Genomic DNA, 6,958 nt, shown 5'->3' with positions numbered 1-6,958 from the left:
TAAGTTTCCTTGTCTATAAATAAAGAGGTTGGACAAGGTAATTATTAACATAGTTTCCATTTTTCACATTTCTATAAAACTATAGTGTTTAAGCCCAAATATACTCATCTACCTAAATATGTGGTATTTATATTTTTAAGGGAAAATGGAGATACTATTTTTCCATCAGAGATGGAATATATGTGAAGTAAAATAGTACCTGGCAGATGGCAGTATATGAATATTTTCAAATGCTATTTTCTCTTCTGTCCTTTCCTTCAAAATTCCTATCATTTAGATGTAATTAAGTTAACAAACTAAGTTATAGCAAATGTGAGTAGCTCATTATAAAGTGTTGGCAGAATATGGCCAGTAGCCAGGTGGCCCTTGGGCTAAGAAAGGTTTTTATATCTTGAAAGTGTCGTTTAAAAAAAAAAAAGACGAATTTGCAAGAGATAGCATGTGGTCTACAAAGCCTAAAATATTTACTGACTGTTGGTTTAATTGGTTTTCCTTTCAAATGTGTTTATGATTTAAAATCACCATGCTGTAAATAGAAAGGAATAAATCTCTAAAGGTGGAATTTCAAATACAGTACATAAAAAGGGAGATAGTTTTGGACAAGGAAGATTTTATTCCATCTTGGGAATATTTGCTCGCCTGCTCTGTGGTGAAATAACATTTTCTACCAGTGATTGAGAATCATTTCAGTGTAGCTGATGGCATAGAATTGAGACAGGAAGCTACTTGAATGTGCTTTTTTCTCCTTGCATGTAACAAGAACACTAACAATAATGTATATAAACCATGGCTTAATGAATTATAGTAAATCATTACTTACTCTCTGTCCCAAGTAACTTCTTTGCTTTAATTGTGTTAGCAATCCAGTGACTACAAAGTGAAACCTGACAGAACTGGTCAGATCCAGTTGGTGGAGAATGTATCAGAAGGCCCCTGAGCTTACTCTGATCTTGTCCTTATAATACTAAGAGCTCCCCCACTAGGTGGGATTTGTCTTCCAAATTCCAAACATGTGATAAATGAAGAAGCATGTTCCCCTACTGTTGCTGTACAACCTTGCTCCAAAACATCCTCCCTTTCCACCCCCATGTAAAATTTGCATCACCACTTGTGGCTTCTATGAGAGGCTGTTGTCCCTAGTAGAGACACTCATCTGAAGCATTTTCTTGATCTATTGCGTCAATGTATCTCAGCTTCAAAATCAACTGCCATAAAGTCCTCTTTTCATTCTTGAGTGAGGAATTCGAGAATCCCCAACTGTTGGCTGTTAATAGAATTATAGGGTCAGACAACCCAAAAATTACTTTAATTCACCAAGCTAAATGGATCTAGACTGAAAGGGATTTCAAATGGTTGTTGTATTTCCCTAAGCCAATTCTGTCTCTCTTATGGTGGCAACCTACCTATCATGAGAGCCCAGGATCTTATCAGGTCTAGAATCAGCAAATTTGCTTAGCTGAGTATTGAATTCTTTGTCATAGAATTGTGTGGCAATGAACGTGGGACTAGCGAAGTGTAGGGTAAGGAAAAATTTGAGGCTTTTCTGCCCTCCCGCCATCAGGATAGATGATGGATCCTTGGGGTCCTGAGTGCATGCCTGATGGCGGACACCTGGAGTAGGGTGTGGGCATAGGTAGATGGGATTCACCTGGGCTGAGACTGGGCTTTTGAGGGCGGCGTCACCGGTACGCCAGCAGAAGCCGAAAAAGAAGCCAAGAAGCAGAATGAACAGAAGAGCAGAGAAGCAGAGAGAACGCCAGAGAGCCCAGATAGAGTGAGGATTTGGTGGGGGCTGGGAGGACTGCAGGTCTCCAGGCCCCCCAGCATCCCTGCCTGCCATATGCCTGGTAAACCCCAATAAAAGCCTGCAAAAAGCCACTGAGGACTCTGACTCCTCCTTCACCCGGTCTGCGGGATCATAGAAAACCTGCACTGTGGTCATTCCTGCCCTTACAGGAAGCTAACTCAAAGTCTTCCTAGACCCTAGTTAGGCACATTTCAGAGAAAGAAAGTTGCCAGAAATAAAATCTTTAGAAATTTAAGGTTGTTAAAAAACTGTTTTGAAAAGGGAGGTGTAAGGGTCAGGAATAGACACAGTGCAGGTTTTCTGATCCCATGCAGACCGGGCAAAGGAGGAGTCAGAGTCCTCAGTGGTTTTGCAGGCTTTTATTGGGATTACCAGGTACACGGCAGGCAGGGGTACTGGGGGGCCGGGAGGCTGGCAGGCCTCCTAGCCCCCAGCGAGTCTTCATTCTATCTGGGCTCTCTGGCATTCTCTGCTTCTGCTTCTTTGCTTCTCTCTTGGCTTCTCTTCGGCTTCTCTTTCAGCTTCTGCTGCTGCTGGCGTCCCCATGACGCCGCCCTTAAAAGCAGTCTTAGCCCAGGTGAATCCCATCTACCTATGCCCACACCCTATTCCAGGTGCCCGCCATCAGGCATGCATTCAGGACCGCAAGGATCCATCATCTATCCTGATGGCGGGAGGGCAGAAAAGCCTGACATTTTTCCTTACCCTACAGTCCACCCCCTCAGGGTTTTTCTGCCATATAATCTACATATATATACAATTTTCTTAGCAAACGTAAACAATGCAGCCATGACCCACAAAAGCAAATACATCACAATATAACAAAACACAACAGAACACAAATAAGTCCAGGCAGGGTCCCAACCTAGTGCAAAAGACAATTATTGGCACCAGCAGATGAGCCACCAAATCTGCTGCCGAAGGCACTGCTCATACGAGGAAGGGGAACCACTCACGGCATCTACTGTAACACGCCAGGAGCCGTCAGGCTTCCTGGCCTTCTCTGGCTGTAGTCTTGGCTACAAGCCACACACCACATCCACCCCCAGGATGCACTCGCTCTGGGATTGGCGATTCTATTCCGTTGGGGGTAATCGCCAACCCTCAGGGTTTCTGTTTGCGGTCGCTCTAACACTCGGCCTTCATAGCCACCAATGCGACATGCAGACCCCTGCACTCAGGCCAGCCCACTGCACAAGCACATGGGTCAGGGATCCAAACTCTGCATTCGGCTTGGGCTCCACCCCAAGCCACATTCCCCACCCGTCCCCCAAGGACAGGTTCCTCAGCTCCTCACCCTCACTCAGGAATGAGCAGGGCATCACCCACAGGCAATTTTACGAGACTCACAGGTCTTCAGCATACTTAGGCTGCTGAACAGCTGCTCAAGGCTTCTCAAACTTAGCATCAGCACAAGCTTTTGCCTTTTCAGTTGGCTTTTCTCCTCCACCTAGCTGCTGGGCATACACACGCTGCTTTTGGCCACCAAGGCCCACTGGCCACCCCCAGATTCCCATCTCCTGGGGTTTACAAACGAAACTGTTCCACCCCCAGGGTCCCAAAACATATCAACCTGCAAGGTTCTCTGCCTTCTGGCAGGATTGTCAGTCCAAGTTCATCAGTCCGAGTCCATCAGTCCAAGTCCATTAGGCCAAGTTTGTTGGCCTCTCCCTGAATCAGCACCGGTGAGCTCCGAATCGTGGTCCTCTCAGGCTCTCCTTCACGCAAGGTCTCGTCCTGTAGCTTCCGGACCTTGTCCATCTCCTGTGCCGCCGTGGTGCCTCCAGCGTTGTCACAGGAAAACAGTCTGTTACTCCTTAGTCCCTCCAGGTATTCAGAGGGCTCCATACCTGTCTGCATGGATCATCCTGCCGCCTTATGCCAATTGTAAGGGTGTAGGGGCAGGAACTGGCCACAGTGCAGGTTCTCTGATCCCATGTAGACTGGGTAAAGGAAGAGTCAGAGTCCTTAGTGGGTTTTTTTGCAGGTCTTTTATTGGGGTTCACCAGGCATATGGCAGGCTGGGGGGCTGGGAGGCTGGCAGGCCTCCCAGCCCCCAGCAAGTCTTCACTCTATCTGAGCTCTCTGGAGTTTGTTCTGCTGCTTCTCGGCTTCTCTTTCGGCTTCGGCTTCGGCTTCGGCTTCTACTGCTGCTGCTGGCGTCCCCGTGACGGCGCCCTTAAAAGCAGTCTTAGCTCAGCTGAATCCCATCTACCTATGCCCACACCCTATTCCAGGTGCCCGCCATCAGGCATGCATTAAGGACAAGGATCCATCATCTATCCTGATGGCGGAAGGGCAGAAAAGCCTGATATTTTCTTTACTCTACAAAGGATCAGGAAGTGCAGGTTTTTACTCTACAAAGGATCAGGACACAGTGCAGGTTTTCTGATCCCATGCAGACCGGGTAAAGAAGTCAGAGTCCTCAGTGGTTTTGCAGGCTTTTATTGGGATTACCAGGTACAAGGCAGGCAGGGGTGCTGGGGGGCCGGGAGGCTGGCAGGCCTCCCAGCCCCCAGCGAGTCTTCATTCTATCTGGGCTCACTGGCGTTCTCTGCTTCTGCTTCTTTGCTTCTCTCTTGGCTTCTCTTCGGCTTCTCTTTCAGCTTCTGCTGCTGCTGGCGTCCCCGTGACGCTGCCCTTAAAAGCAGTCTTAGCCCAGGTGAATCCCACCTACCTATGCCCACACCCTATTCCAGGTGCCTGCCATCAGGCATGCATTCAGGACCGAAAGGGTCCATCATCTATCCTGATGGCGGGAGGGCAGAAAAGCCTGACATTTTTCCTTACCCTACAGGAGGGAATTAAGCTATTATTTTTTTTCTGTTAGCTTACAAACAGGAAGTGTTAATGACCTGCGACTAGTAGGTAACTGTAAAGGGCAGGAAGGGGCACAGTGCAGGTTTTCTGATCCAGCAGACTGGGTAAAGGAGGAGTCAGAGTCCTCAGTGGTTTTGCAGGTCTTTTATTGGTGTTCACCAGGCATATGGCAGGCAGGGGTGCTGGGGGGCCGGGAGGCTGGCAGGCCTCCCAGCCCCCAGCCAATCCTCACTCTATCTGGGCTCTCTGGTGATCTCGGCTTCTCTTCGGCTTCTGCTGCTGCTTTCTTGGCTTCTTGCGTCCCCATGACGCCACCCTTAAAAAGCACAGTCTTAGCGCAGGTGTACCCACTTCAGGTGCCCGCCATCAGGCATGCGTTCAGGATCACAGGGTTCCCTCATCTATCCTGATGACGGGAAGGCAGAAAAGCCTGATACCTTTTACCTTACCCTACAGTAACTTTATCTGCTGTTTCGGTCAGTCTTAAGCAATTTGTTGCCCTTTTCATTTTCATATGTAAATAATATAGTGAGAGAAAGAATTCTGGACAGACTTGATGTTCTTCTGTGGGCCTTCAAGTGAAACTGGTAGGAAGCTGGAAGGTATATCTAGGAAGTTGATGTGAAATGAAGAATGCATTTATCTATTGAATCCAGGAGTCTGTGGGTGTTGCTGTGTTGAATAGAGGGCAACTTTCTTTCTAACCTTAATTGGGACTGCCAAGATTCAAATATGAGTGGTCAACTGAGGGGCTATGGTTTGCCAGAAGTCTATTTGCATGAAAAACTAAGGATATTTCCTGAGCAGAGCAGGTCAGACAGGCATTTTAGCACAATGAAAAAATCTTTCGTTAAAAAAGGAAAGAGGAGCTTCTGAATATAGCACATATTCTGTATTTGAACTTGGATGTTCAGCAACTGAATCTAATTCCACTGCAACAGACTTTTGGATAAAAAAAGGGGAGATGTTTCAATCCAGATGTGGCAGTTTTCTTTTTTCATTAAGGTAATTAAAATACATATATACCACCTACTATCACCATGGTTCAATTTTTAAAAAAATACATATTATGCTGCAAAGTGGACCTAAAAATTGAATTACTTAAATTTTATTTTAAAGAGGATAAAACTTTTAACCAGCTTCAAAGAAAAACTCTCAACCATGTTGCTACTACTTGCTCTCATCTCTTTTCCTCTTTGTTCCCTCATTGTTGCTTACTCCCTATCTCTGGTCTTCTCTCCTACACAGTGCCTCACTATTTCCAACCACACTTTTTCTTAATTACATTAACTGAGTAGAGGTTTGGGTCACCTATGCCTTTGGGGAGGGGACAGGGAGAAGCATATAGGGAAGTAGACACTCAGGCTAAGTGAGACCTACCTCTGAAAATAAGGTCCAGGAAGACAGGGCTTTGTCTTATTTTCTGCTATATCACCCATCCTCTCCTCTCTGGAATGTGCCGGTGTCCAATAAATGTTCAATCAATGAATAAAATACAGGCAATGTATATACAGTCTCTGCTCTGACACACCACCAAGTGAGGGGGTAGTAGTCACTGCTCTTATTGGAGGTAATGATAACATCTCCCAAATCATTAAAGATTAAACTTCTGCAGAAATATGAGAAGGAAAAAAATACTGATGAAACACCATCTTAATCCAACCATTATCATACATTTGTTGTTATTCTTTTCCGTGTTTTATAATATGCATTTAAAATACATCAGTATTTGTAATCACAAAATTTTGGATAGGAAATATGGAACACAGTTTCAAAATAACCAGTACCTGTATCAGCAAAAACAAATTTAGGTGATGGTGCCTAAGTATGTCTGAAATAACCTTTGACAATCTATGCCAGTATAACAAAGCATGTGGTACAAATCACAGAAGACTTGCTGGTCAAGGAGATATAAAGTATGCATACTCTTGCTGGCTCCTACTTTGAAGGTATTAATGTTCTCATCAGAAAAATAGGATTGGGGTTTCATATCTCAAAAATCTTAAAGTCTGAAATTTAATGATCCTTAAAAAGATTTTGTCTTACAGTCTGATTGTAAAATCTTTCATATAATTTATATTTACATATATAAACGTAAATCCTTACATATGATAGTAAATATTAACTTGGATATAAGAGCTCCTCCCATGCAGAACTAGATTTTAGAAATTCACATAAAAAGACCATTTCTAAATTTTGAGGACCTTTTCTATTTTAGCCTGAAGGAACTATAGTAAGTCATTTACTAGGCTGACTGATTATTAGTAATTTAAAGCCCAACGCTAAATCTTTATTCTTATAAACAAAGCAAAATTAATTCAGAACAAACTG

Source organism: Talpa occidentalis, unplaced genomic scaffold (genome assembly GCF_014898055.3).
Source record: "Talpa occidentalis isolate TD23 unplaced genomic scaffold, MPIMG_talOcc4v2.1, whole genome shotgun sequence".
NCBI classification, from domain to species: domain Eukaryota; kingdom Metazoa; phylum Chordata; class Mammalia; order Eulipotyphla; family Talpidae; genus Talpa; species Talpa occidentalis.
This window is presented reverse-complemented; position numbering follows the sequence as displayed.